The sequence below is a fragment of the Diceros bicornis genome, chromosome 22 (genome assembly GCF_020826845.1).
Source record: "Diceros bicornis minor isolate mBicDic1 chromosome 22, mDicBic1.mat.cur, whole genome shotgun sequence".
Lineage (NCBI taxonomy): Eukaryota > Metazoa > Chordata > Mammalia > Perissodactyla > Rhinocerotidae > Diceros > Diceros bicornis.
In genome coordinates this window covers 25,799,889-25,814,174 of record NC_080761.1, presented here as the reverse complement: position 1 = coordinate 25,814,174, position 14,286 = coordinate 25,799,889, and the positions used below count along the sequence as shown (strand labels likewise).

Below are 14,286 nucleotides of genomic sequence, written 5' to 3'. Positions count from 1 at the left end.
AGAATTCATGTCGGCCCATACACACTTGTTCCTTCTCTGCGTCCTCTGTGCTTCAGCGCTAACTCTCATTCTCATCCAGCATTGTTGAAAAGCTATGTTACCCATGAGTCTCAGCTCCCCAACTAGGATGCACTCTGCTAGAAGGTGGGGTTCCTTCTGCGTCTCCCTGAACGCCTGGCTTAGTGCTGTGGCCGTAAAAAGGAAATGCTGACTATAGGACATTCCCATTAACCTTGAGAGTTTCAAGTTTACATCACATGTACTGTGCTGCCAGGCTACCGCCAAAAAAAATAGAATTATCATTTATTATGCTTCTTGCGCCTGAGAGATTTGGATTTGTCCTGAAATATTTTCTGGAAAAGAGTCAAATAAATGATGGTTCAAGAATCTTTCCAGCCCTCAGCATCAGTAATTCTTTGCCATTCATGGAGCTCCTAAACCCCAATAAATTTAAAGTGATGAAACAGTTAAGAAAACAGTTTGTGGGAAGAAGGGAGTATATTTGATATTTAATGGTGTTATGCAGAAAATGTCACCCTATTTGCAATGAGGAATTCCCTTTGCTGCTCAAATGGCCACGAGAAAGTCATTCGTCCCGCCAAGTGTCTGAAAATGGGATTCTATCATCACAGCAGAAGGCTGTGGTCCACAGAAAAAGCTGAGCACAACAGAGAAGATGCAGGCTGGGACAGGAGAGTGACCGAAGAGGGACAGCTGCAGGGCTTTGTGCTCAAAGGCCAGCAGGGTTAACAAGTCAGGAAAAGTGACAGCATTTGCAGGACACATTGGAGAGCATCAAAGACTTCTTTGTAAATCATCAGCTCAAGTGTCCCCTTGGAATTGTTCAAAAGCAGAAACTCAGAAGTTATGGCCTTAAAACCAATAAAAGAGGGCTATACCCTTGTCTCTGAGGGACAAGACCCAAACAGAGCACCCCAAAAAACGTCAGCAGAATCTGAGACAAGAAGATGCAGGCAAAGCGAGGGAAGTGACCATTGCTTTAACCACCTTAGTAAAGAGGTGCTGGACATTCGAATCCACTATACAGTCTGTATTCATTCCTTTGAACGTACATTCTATATTGCTCTCATGTCAGAGTGGAGATTCTGCTATCCTTCATAAAACTTTCTATAATAATGATAAGAATAGCTTCTGGAATTTATGAGTGTTTCCCATGAGCCGGATACTGTGGTAAACTGTTCACAGCAGTATCTCATTCAATTCTCAGCACGACCCTAGGAGGTGGGTACCATCGTTATTCCTATTTCATGGAGAAGGGAAGTGGGGCGCAGAGAGCTTGAAGAGCTTTTTTAGGTCACATAAATAAAAGGGGAAAGACCAGGATTTGAACCCAGACCCAGTGAAACTAACTACAAGAGCAGAGACTTTCAAAATTCAGTGGGGGTTATCTGGAGATCTTGTTAAAATTGCAGGCTCTAAGGCCACACCCCCAGAGTTTCAGACTCAGTGGGATTATGGTGGAGTCCAGGATCACAAGCATCCCCCAGATTCTTCCGATGGGCGTGGTCTGAAGCACACTTTACTCAATGCTTCACTATATCGTACTGCCTCTTTTGCTAATCTTCACAAAGTCTCACGCCAAAGATATTGTTTCAGGTGTTACATATGTATACCTGGATTGGGTGGACCCACACTATCACAGTCAAAGTCCAGAATCCCAGAACGGGCCAAAGCAGGCCAGCAGCTGCTACTCCCTGGAGAATGTTCTGTCCTTGTGGCTTCTTTCTGCTTGGGTTGTTCCACACACAAGTGATAGCATGTCCCTCTTTATTTCAGAAGAGAAGGCAGCAGAAGCGCATTACAGAAAAGGTAGCTACTAACCACAAGAAGGATCAAGAAAATGCATAGTCTTGCTCCAACTTGCTCTGTTCCCAGTCACAGAGATGAACCCAAGCACTGAAAGTTCCAACTTGAAGAATTCAAGAGTCTCCACACCACCATCTTTTATTTTGCATTTAGTAAAGTTTTTTAATTAAAAGTCTAATAAATGGTAGGATTTAAGATTTTAAATATATGAGATGATCAATATGGCTAGTTCAAGAAATAATTTACGTGTCACTTGGGGACTATTTTATATTATTAAGAATAGAGTTGTTTGGTTTGGTTTGGTTGTTTGTTTTGGCTAGGGATGCTGTCTAAAGATTATCTACTTTTTCCTAATAGAGTCGTATTTCTTAGTTGGCTTCTCATGTCAATGTTACCACTGGTTTTGTACTTTAAGAAATTGGTTGTCTAAGTAAACTAGTAGAATTTGCTATTGCCCCCCTTACTAATGCTTTTTATCAATTGCGAAAGTTACAATTGATAAAATTAACATGAATTTACTGAAATAATACATTTTTCTAACTCCCCTTACAATGAATATGTTGCTCTTGCAAAATGTTTATCTAATATCTTCATATTGCCAGCTTAACAGCTCCACCAATTATTACTCACATTGAGTAAAACTCACATTGAGTTTTAAAATGAGTTTATTAAATACTATTCTTAGAGAGGCAACAATTTTGATTTGTCATAAAAAGTTATGTTTCTTCATGCTACATAATAAACATAATATAAGAGGCCACAGAGTTATAAGCTTCTCTCTACTGACATTCTCCAATCAGTGTGGCACAGTGTAGTCATCTCTGCATTTCTAGAATAATGTTTTTTAAAGTCTCTTCTATGCAGCTCTTCAAAAAGTGATGCCTAATGACAAAAGATAGCATTACACACCAATTTTCTCTATTCATTCTGTGGTACTGATGCAAGTATTTTTACCATCATAGGCTACAATTTTCACTTGGTCCGCTTTAATAAGCTCTGTCATCTCTCTGAATTCAACATCACGCAATACAAAAGTCCACACATCATCACAGAATCTGTGTATACGTACAGAGCCTCTGAAACGTCGCCTCTGTCCCTGCGTGTCTGTGTAGTGCTGAATTTATGGCCTTCTCTAACTGAGTGGAGCTTGAAGGGCAAGTTGGAGATGATCTGTTAAGACTGAATGAACTCATCTGGGCCCTCCAGAAGACGGTTTCCTAAAGTGTATTTCTGTATAACTGATAGCTGTGGCTTAAGAGGAAGAAGTTGTTGATGCCCTGTGCCGAGGGGACAGTGAGACAGAAGCAATGCGGCCAGGACTCAAGAGGAGATGCTTACTTTGCCCAACAGCCTCTTCATCAGCCCCAGAAACCGGGGGGCTGGGCCCACGACCCGGAAGTGCTCACAGAACCCAGAAGTGAAAGCGCACCAGGAGGCAGGGAGGCCCCCGCCATCATCTTTAAAACAGGCTCTGGAGACCACATCTCACAGTCTGCAAGCACCAGAATGGACAAAGCCTGTGCACTACTTTTGGCAAACGAAGCAGAGAACGTACACGGCTTTCTCTTCTGCAGTGGCTAGAAAGACCACTTTATATTTTAAAAAAAAAAAAGACTTTTTTCAGATTTTTAAATACGTTTAAGATAAACTTCTCTATTCTCTAGGAAAGAAAAATATAGACGTGCTTGAATCTAGAAAGAAGCAAGTCCTAAGAAGGTGAGAGTAGGAGGGGAAAAGACAGAAAATGGGAACGAAGAGAGAGAATTTACAAGGAAGAAACAGAAAGAGCTGCTTGGTGGTTTTGACCAATACTCCTTTAAAAACCTGTTAAAACTGCAGAATTTACCAGCTGGGAACTTACATAAACTATCCTACAGCCGAATACTATCAGCTCTAGAAAGGAGAAACCCATGCCCTGAGCTTCTCTGTTCTGTCCCATCCATCAGTGCAGCTCTCCAGGCACTGGATGGAAGAGGACAGAGTGCCTAGAAGCCCAAGGTCTGCTGTTATCTGCTATCTTAGTAAAAGCATGTTCCCACTTTGCTTTTGGAATGGCGTATAGTATTCTTTGTTACACAGGCAATTTTAAAAGCTCTTGTAAGCAGGTAAAACAGTTTCTGTTAGGTATCTAATATAATCCTAAGTGTGAAAATCATAAGACAATTCAACAATTCCTTTTTATTTTTAAATTAGAAATAGTCATCTGTGGTAACTCAGTAAAATAACAGCAAAATAATTCCATATTATGCTTTCAGTTCTGTTTTTTTGTACAAGGTATTTTTTTAAGCCAGAATATGAAATTAAAAGTTATAAATTATTCTACACAGTCTATATTTCCATTACATCTAACATCTGAGAGTAAAAAGACAGATTTTTCTAAGATGTTGGACTTGTTTCCAAAAATGTGTCATATGCATTTTTGCAACGTCTACTAAGAAAGTATTACTTCACATGATTCTTAGTGGTTTTGTGGTTTGTTTTTTGACCTTTATTCCTGTACACTGCACGAGAGTTTCATAATATTTTGGCTAATCAGTTGGGAAAAGAAAAGGATAGGTATATCTTTTAATCACATAATTCCCAGGCTAACAGATTGAATGTCTCCATTTATACTGATACAAACATCTTCGATAATCTAAGAAAAAGTTACGAATAGATGAGAAATACTGCAAATATATTCTCTACCTTGTGGTCATTTCAATATTATCTTATGGTGGGAACTCATAAGAGAGTTTGAAACAGTATAAATGCTGCAGGCAATTTATTAATTTTTTTGTTAAGACTACTTTTTTAGAGCATTTAAAGGTTCACAGCAAAATTGAGGGGAAGGTACAGAGATTTCCCATACACCTCCTCCCCGACACATGAATAGCCTCGCCTATTATCAACATCTCCCACCAGAGTGGTACATTTGTTACAACTGATGAACCTACATTGACACATCGTAATCATCCAAAGTCCATAGTTTACATTAGGGTTCACTCTTGTTGTTGTATATCCTATGAGTTTGGACAAGTGTATAATGACATGTATTCATCATTATGATATCATACAGAGTATTTTCACTGCCCTAAAAATCCTCTCTGCTCTGCCTATTCCTCCCTGCCCTCTACTCCTCCTCCCCCACCAACCCCCGGCAACCACTGATCTTTTCACTCTCTCCATTGTTTTGGAGTAAGAATGTCATATAGTTAGAATCATTCATTATGTAGCCTTTTCAGTTTGTTTTTTTTTCACTTAGTAATATGCATTTAAATTTCCTCCATGTTGTTTTATGGCTGATAGCTCACTTCGTTTTAGCGCTAAATAATATTCCATTGTCTGGATTCCCACAGTTTCTTTATCCATTCACCTACTGAAGAATATCTTGGTTCCTTCCAAGTTTTTGCAATTGTGAATAAAGCTGCTATAAACATCCGTTGCAGGCTTTTGTGTGGAAATAGGTCTTCAACACCCTTGAGTAAATACCAAGGAGCATGATTGCTGGATCAGATGGTAAGAGTATTTTAGTTTTATAAGAAACCACCCAATTGTCTTCCAAAGTGTCTGTTCCATTTTGCATTCCCACCAGCAATGAATGAGAGTTCTGTTGTTCCACATCCTCACCAGCATTTGCTGCTGTCAATGTTCCTGGATTTTGGCCATTCTAATAGGTGTGCAGGCAGTATATTTAGTAAGGTAAAATGAACATAATCCTCAGAAGGTGGTTTTGCTGAATGAACAATTCCTTGAAAGGAATTAAGTAACAGTTAAATCCTGCCACATAGTTTGCTTCCAAATATGGCAACAGTTAAATTATAATAAATTTCACAGGTTAATATCAAGAAATGTAGGAAGAGTGTGAGTTACAGGCATTGAGCATCTAATGTCAGCAATTATTCAGACCTTGAGTTTGCTCATCTCCATACCAACAATACAATATGCTTGTTCAATCTCTGTGGAAACCACTGGATTTGGAGCCAGAGAACCCAGATTCTAATTCCATCTCACTTTGCCTCTCTCTCTTTCCTCCTGAATAAAATGAGAAGTTTGGACTGATCAGCTCTAAGGGGGTCGAGTAGGTAATTTAAGTGAGTGCAGCAAACCAGGGGGAAACTGTGAGGGACTGGGGACCTCCTGCCCCAGAGAAAGTGGGGAGCTGTGGTTCTCCATAATCCTTTGATGCCGTGTGGAGTGTGTGTCTCATTTTGCCAAATCTGCAGATTTTTCATGAGAATCCAGAAATCTAGATTTGAATGTGTTATCTCCTAATTTTTACTTTTTACTAAGATGGAGTAGCAGGAATTACCCTCTCACCTGAAACAAACAAAAAACAGACAAAATATATGAAACAATGATTTCAAGACACTGGACATCAGTGAATGAGGGACAGTGACCTCTGCGAAATGGAAAATGAGGTGAGGACCACAACTGCCCCAGCTTGAGAAAGTGCCACAGTAATTCGGCGGAATAAGGGTAGTCTTTCCAACAAATGGTGCTGAAACAATTAAATATTCATATAAAAAAAATGAACTGCCATGTATACCTCAGACCACATACAAAAATTTAAATGGATATAGACCATAATGTAAAACCTAAAGTATAAAACTTACAAGTAAATGTAGGAGAAAACCTTTGTAATTATTATGACTTTTAGATTAATCTCAAAATAATTATACTGAGTGAAAGAAGCCAGATCGAAAAAGGGCGCGCACTGTATGATTACATTCACGTAAAATTCTAGAAAATGCAAACTCATCTGTAGGGACAGAAAGCAGATCAGAGGTTGCCTGGAGGGGCTGAGGACAGGAAGGAGGGGTTACCAAGGGCCAGGAGGAAACTTTTAGTGGTTATGAATATGTTAATTATCGTGATTGTAATGATGGTTTCTCCGGTGTATTATTCCTTTATCCAAACCTATCATTTTGTATACTTTAAAAACCTCAATAAAACTGTTAAACACACACACACACACACACGCATATATACACATACACACACAGAGTGGCCAAACAAAACCCAATTGCAGGCAAAATCTTGTGTGCTGGCCGCCAGTTTTCAGTTTCTATATTTGATTGCATCTGGATTCACTTCCAGTGATGTGTGATTCTTTGAAATATACTCAAGACTACAGCTAAGATACAATTTCCATAGATAGTAGATGTAACTATATAAAAGTATTCTAGAAAATATTTGCCATTGAAAACTTGGATATAGTGAATTGTGTATTAGCATATATAATTACTGAATATTTATAATGTTTGTCATCATTCATAAAATAATTAAAATAGATTATTCATTTTCAACAGATCCTTGTTTCCTTGTCACTTGGCCTATAATTTTCTACTGAGAAAATTTTCTACTCAAGGGGAGAAAAAGGTGCAAATCTACCTCATCATGCTACACTCCAGGACAATTAAACCATGATGTCACAAGGAATGTTTAGAACTTGTCTAAGAATGCCTCCCTTTTCCAGCAATTCTGACATTTACGATTCCTGTAGGATTTACATATTATATGGGCAGCATTCTCATAATCAATGGGCTTGGGGTTTTGTTCACACTATAGCCACATAGGCACTATGTTCAGAATGGCATGGAAAATGCTTTTACTCCACATATACCTATATCAATATAAACATGCACATATACAAATAGTCACATTACAGCACGTAAACAGGTATATGCACAAACCTGTACGTATATATAATCATGATATAATGTCTAATCTCAGCATGAGTGTATAATATATGTCATAAGAACACATATGTGCATATTTTTCTATTTTTCTTGTATAAATACATTCATGGATATACGGGCATATCATTACTCAAAATATTTATCCAGATTTAAACTGAAACAGCTCAAAGAACTTAGAGTCAGGGGTGAATGGTTGTCTGGTAACCACGTTGTCATTACCCTCCCCACCAGTATCAGTTTTCATTTGCCATCAGATAAGCCTAAAAGTGTTGCAGTTGATATAACCCAGTTCTGCAGGTAAGAAGAGAACAGACATATTTTGTGGCAGACTGTTACATGAAAAGGGGCCTGAGGAATGCCACTCGTTCTGCATCAAAACAATACAATAAAGGGATCTATTGTCGCTGGGTCACCCCAATTTTGGTCAGCTTAACGCAGGCGGAGGCCCATAAAACTCCATCTGGAATGTTGTCCATTTGCACAGAGAGGCACCATTTGCAAGCTGCCTGCTTGCTTTTTCTTCCTTAAATTGTGGTTTAGAAAAACGCTGGTGGCATTAAGAACACTCAGACACAGGACAATTTTCAGAGCTCAAATTGTAGGTAGAATAAGTGTCTTTGGTACCTTGTTTGTGGGAGTCCAGACAAGCTCTTAATAAGAAAGGTAAATAACACGTCTTCATAATTGTCCACAATCTCCTCCTTCTGCCTCCACGAATTAACACTGATTAACAAACGCTCTCATTTTGTTTCTGAGCAATTCGTTTGATACCTGACTATTGAAAAATTATAATCCCCATATTTAGAACAGATAATTAGGAAAAAGGTCATTTTCTTACTTAAGGCACATTGAAGAAAATTGTCTGAGGATACTTATGCTGCTAAGGCAAGTTTGAAGATGTTTGTCATTGAGCACTCTTCTGCAAATGCATTGTAGGTGGATTTTCTCTTCTCAGTTCTTAAGGGGCATATACTTTTTTAAAATACGTATATGATTTAAAATATATATTGTATTGAATTAAAATTCATAAGATAATAACTAAAACATTTACATGGAAACATAGCAGTAACTCTCAAGTATTAAATGTAAATTGATAGGATTGTTAGTCCCAGAACGGCCCCGAAGTAGAGAATGTCTCTTAAAGAGCAAAGAAATCTAACTTCAATAAACATATGTTGTTAAGATGGCAGCAGGAATTTAATAACTGCTCTGATAAAGAAAATACCTCTTGCCTCCTGAAATAATAAAAACAGCTGGTATTGATGTTCCATTTATTATGTGCTAAACATTTTATATATGTTAACACATTCAGTTCTCAAAACAATGCTATGAGGTAGGCACTGTTATTTCCCCCATTTTATAGATGAGGAATCTGAGGTAGGTAGCAATTGAGAAACTTGCCCATCACACAGCTAATAAATGGCAGAGATAGGATTTGACCTGGCTAGTCTGGGTCCAAAATCAAGTCCTTAAACACCACACTATCCTGGCATTTGAACCTACAGAGCACTACCTTACTCGCCAAGACCAGTGTCGCTCACCAACTGACCACATGCAAGGATGAGCTGTTCGTTCACCTCAAACCAGCTCCCTGTTCTGCTGCATTGCTGAGAAGTTCCACCATCCCAGCTCTGTCCATTTAACTTCCTGCAAATAATTTTTGAAAATGAAAACAGTTTATTATTGTCCATTTACCTTGAAGGGTAAACAAGGCTATCAGAGCACATTTTGTTGGGAAGAAATTATTTGGAAAAAAGAAGACTCCTAGGCGTGAGAGGTGGCAGCTTCAGAGGCAAGAGGAGAGAATTTGAAGAACAAGGCGTTATTTAGCCAGTCTAGCCTGATTTGGGATTTTCAGGGACTGACTCCTAGAAGTTTAGCACAATTCCAGTTGTACTGATCTATTGATGGCTGTTCAGTCCTGCTTATAGGGACTGTAGAGCACCGCTCCAAAGCCAGGGGGTCAAAAGGGCATTGCTGGTACATGGCACTCCTCCATTCAGCCTGTAACAAGATTCACATGATGCCATGCCCTCCTAAAATCTTCAGAGAGAGAGAGGGGTCTTCAAGAGGGCAGCCTGAGAATTCTACAGCTGGAGCCTAGGATAAGGAGAAGACTGCTTCTCAAGAAACGTCTGTCTCCTGGAGCCAGCCAGGTGGCTTAGTGGTTAAGCTTGAGAACTCCACTTTGGCGGCCTGGGATTCGCAGGTTCGGATCCTGGGCACAGACCGACACACCACTTGTCAAGCCATGCTGTGGCAGCATCCCATGCAAAGTAGAGGAAGATGGGCATGGATGTTAGCCCAGGGCCAGCTTTCCCCAGCAAAAAGAGGAGGATTGGTATCGGATGTTAGCTCAGGGCTAATCTTTCTCATGAAACAAAAAGGAAAAGTCTCATGTGGGCGGTAGTATATCAAAGTTACCTTCATGGGGTACTGTTCCCTGACTGTGTTGAAGATATAGACTTGCTGCCTGCAGAAGAGGTCCAGAAAAGTTGATTTAATCTCTTTCTTTGCCAGAACTTTTCCTTCCCTCCCCTGGATTTGAAATTCTGGGTCTGTGACTGGAAAGACTACAGGAATGGATACAGTCTTCATTTTCTCGTCCCACTCTGACCCCAATACTGGTAAAAATTGTTTCTAAAGGCTTGATATGTTTACAAAAGCATCTTAATGTCCACATGTATCACACATTAGAGCATGTGAAATAATGAAGCAACCTTTTGTAGACAAGTCTTTGGGTAGAATATGTGCCACCCAATACTGCCTTCTTTTTTAATCAGACCTGTCAATATCCACTCATGTAAAACGAATACACTCCATATAGAATATGTGTGTTATGCTTCATTAAATGTCAGCCACCCTTTTTTGATACACAATGGTCAGTTATACGATAACAAGTGAATTTTTTCATGTTTCATAATTTTGTATTCATATAGATAGTTTTACTATTTACAATTTGGGGGTACTTATCTGAATTTTTGATTAGGTGAATAAATGTCAGTGTTGAATTTTGAAACAAAACTATTGAATAGTCCTTCAAAGTTCTAGATCAGTTTAATTAAAAAGAGCCTTAAAACTGCAAAGTGAACTGTTTAAAACTGATATTTGAAGCTAATTTTCTTTATTAATAAGGATTTCCTCAATGCTGTATAATCAAAACACAAAAAGCTATGATTTAAAAATATGTAACACTGATTTCTGATTTTTATGCTCCTAAAAATGGCTTTGTTGATTTCTCTGATGACTCCCCAATGAGTAGAAGTTAAAATTTGTTTTTATAAAGTTAATTTATACTAATACAATGCTCTAGAAACTCTCCTTTGGGATCTCGTTCCCATTTTTCATCAGCTTTGGAGTTGACTTCCTTCTCCAACGTCCAATTCCTCTTCTCAGCCTTCTGCTGCTCTATTTCAAGCAGTCTATCCTAAGATACTTGCAACCACTTCCTCTGCATGCATCTCTCTCATCATACTTTTAGGTTGTTTGGGTCATTCATCCTCTAGTTTGTGTGATCCTTGAATCACATCTTTCATGTCTGAGTGGAAGAGTGGAGAATGGCAGGTTAAGCCTGCCTCCCTGGATAAAAGAATCTAGCTTGACTTTTATGACTCCTGGAGTAGAACAGGCCTAGGGTACAGCAGACACAGATGTGAAATGCTCCTAATTAAAAGAGCAGTTGTTAGAGCATTTATTAGAACAATGTTGGCTGACCCTAGAAGGACTTGCCATCCAAGGTGGTAGCCAAAGGACTTCTTGGAGAGAGGTCGCCCCCTCTCCTCCCTTCAGCATCTGGCCCATCATCTGTCTAAGCTGCCCTGGAAGTGCTGGCAACTCTTGACAGCAGTGGGAAGAAGCTAGGGTCTGATGGGGCTTCCAGCATATGCCATAAGGCAGGTGAGCTAGAGGGGGTCAGCTGACCCCTTCTGAGCCAGAGAGTGCCTCCTCTTCATAACCTCCAGGGAGAAGTCATAAAGGTTATTTGGTTCCCGAGTAAACAAAAATTCCTCTGGAAAAGTGTGCTTAGGAATGGAAAGGCCTAAATCAGAATCCTCCAACAGGGCTATGCATGTTTCTTCATAACAAGGCAACTGCTGATTAGTTGCATAATATTCAGTTCTTCTTTCAGGCCTTAGCTGGCCTGACCCAACAGCTGCTGAACTTGGCTCCGGGCATTTATGACTTTATTTTGAACAAATCTCGAACATTTTCATTCGACTTTTCCCAACTCGACTATGCAACTCAAAATTTGTTTTAAATTTTACGGTCCTTTTTTTTTTTCCCTTCTTTCTCTCTCTTTCTCCTTCCCTTTCTTACAGCTGTAGCTTTGGAATTTGAGTTGGTTTTCTTTAGGCAGCAGATTTGGTGACGCAAAAGAAAGGAAGTTTGCAGAAGGGAAGAGGGTAAGGGGCGAGAAGGGGAAGGTCGTTTTACTAACTCTCTGGATCCCCTCAGAACAAGCTAAAACCTAATACTATACAAATATTGAAGTGCACAATAGAGTCAAAGTATTCAATAAACATTTACTGTGAATGGAGGCATTAGGGAAGGCTTAGGCCCCGCCTGAATTCCCATGAAATTTGTAAATATTTCTTTCATTTGTTCTCCATTTACAATTAGTTGCGGTCAAGCTGATCAAAGCCAGAAGAGGCCTGTTGCATGTGAACCCGCATCCCTCACAATGACATCCACGAAGCAGAATGAAATATGGAATATCGGGTTTCCACGGATGTATGAACTTGTAAAAAATCTGAAAGAATAGGAGGTTTTTCACACTGAGTAATGTGAAACATTTGGTGCGGATTGTAGACCTCTGAAGACAGAAAGGGAGAGCCCAAATCCATCAGGCTGTAAAACAGAAGCAGGCCCAAGGAACACAAGGGTCTTCCCCGGCACGCAGTGATTTAGCTGTCACAGGCTCTCCATCCTCCAGAGGTCCCGGCAAAGAAGCCCCTTGGGCAGGAGAGAGAGCAGGGACCCAGGGCTCCACCTGGGATGAGGGCTTCCCAGTGGTCCACGCTCAGCTGCATCCCACTCCCTCCCGTTCTGTTGCTGCATTGTTGCATTATGGCTCCTCCATCCCAGCCAAACACACACACCCCTTTTAATTGATGCATTCACAAACTATTTCCAGTTAGACAGGTGTGAAAGTACTTGGATAAGTTCTTGGGTAGGATCCTCCTGTTTTTAAACGCCATCTAAGTAAACAAATAACCCCAAGTGAATCTGGAAGAATACACACTACCACAACGCCTCAAAAACCTCACAAGCCCCCTATAATCCTGTTCCTCTGGCTCTCTCTCTGTCTTTTCTTCCGCAGACCTTCTCCACCCATAAAGCTTGTATGACTGTTGGCTGGGGCTGGGCGCTCTCCCTTTGTAACAACACAGGGTGTTTTAATTGCTCCCTGTGCTTTTCCCAGCTGTCCGGCCATAACCGGGTCTGAGGTGGAGGGCTTGAGCAGTTTACATTCTTATGCCTCCACAAGTGCGTTAAGGCCGTGAGGTGACGTCACCTCTCTTATTGGAAAACTCAGTGGCCACTGTTGCTGCTAGTGTAATAAAAGACCTCAGGGTAACTCATGAATATTCAGAAGGAAATAAGCAAGTGATATTCACCAAGGATTTCCAACCAGCAAAGGCAGGCAGACTTGAAGCACGGGCCGCTGTCTGGAAAACACAAATAATCCTCCCTCCTCCCACTACTCACCGCTCTCCTCACTCCAGGGGGCTGTAACTCCATCTCCCCTCCTCCCCAGATTTTTGAGATGCTAGGTACCCTCTAGCACCAAAACATGAGGAAGGAGAGAAATGCTGAAATCCACTATATTTTACCAAATTGGGGAAAGGTTTGTAAGGATTAAAGATTGGGAGTAGGCAGGGGAAGACAAATGATGAGTAGAACTGAGTCTTTGTGAAAACTCAGCCTCCCTCATGGAATCACACACACTCCCTCCTGTTCTCCACCCTCCTCTACTCACAATAGTTAGAGGAAGACCCAGTAGCTTGTATAAACAATGGATGATGTTAGAGAGGGTCATAAAGGGTCACCTCTAAACTGAAAGCCACTGTGAGACACCAGGCTCTTCCTTCAGAGGGAGTTTTCTGAAGCCCTGGGTTGGCACTGACCTGGGCTCCTACAGCTGACCAGAAAGGTCCTCCTCTGGACTCGGGAGAATTGACATATATACGTGGTACAGGAGGGTGAAACCTTAATGTTCATGGAGTACAAATAGAGAGAAAATCATAACTTGACCTTGCATGGAGGCCTTCAGCCTAGAAAAAGTGAATCATCCCAAACTTTGCAGAATTTGTTGGGCAATGCAGAACGAGAGTAACTTTAAATAATGTCACAAATAGTCTCCAAAGACCTTGTGAAAACAAGTAACTGTACCAAAATTGTATTTTGGCAATTTGGTCACAAATGATTTGAAATGTGATGGGTTGGTTTTGTTTTCAAATGAATATGAGTGGGGAGTTTGAAGAGGAGAGAGCTAAAAGGAAATTTACAACTGGAGATCTGGCTGAAACCAAAATTGGCTCAAAAGATTTAGCTGACTCACAATGCACACTATTTTCTAGGATGTGGGTGACTACAGACTCACCGGGCAACACCATCCAGCCCTGCACAAGGAAGAGAGGTTGCTGTGGAGTTTTTGTTAAATGACCGCCCACCATCCATTTCAAGAAACCCAACAATACCACACCCCAGAAGCCACTTGTATACATCACTGATTGCAACCCATTCCTTCCTCCTTAGAGGTAACCATGTTGGTAATTGA

At 40.4% G+C, this 14,286-nt stretch overlaps 1 pseudogene; it reads right to left on the bottom strand.

The window, feature by feature from the left end:
* Positions 1-2,749: 2,749 nt before the first annotated feature.
* LOC131419876 (transcription initiation factor IIA subunit 2-like) lies at positions 2,750-10,103 on the bottom strand (annotated as a pseudogene).
* Positions 10,104-14,286: the final 4,183 nt, after the last annotated feature.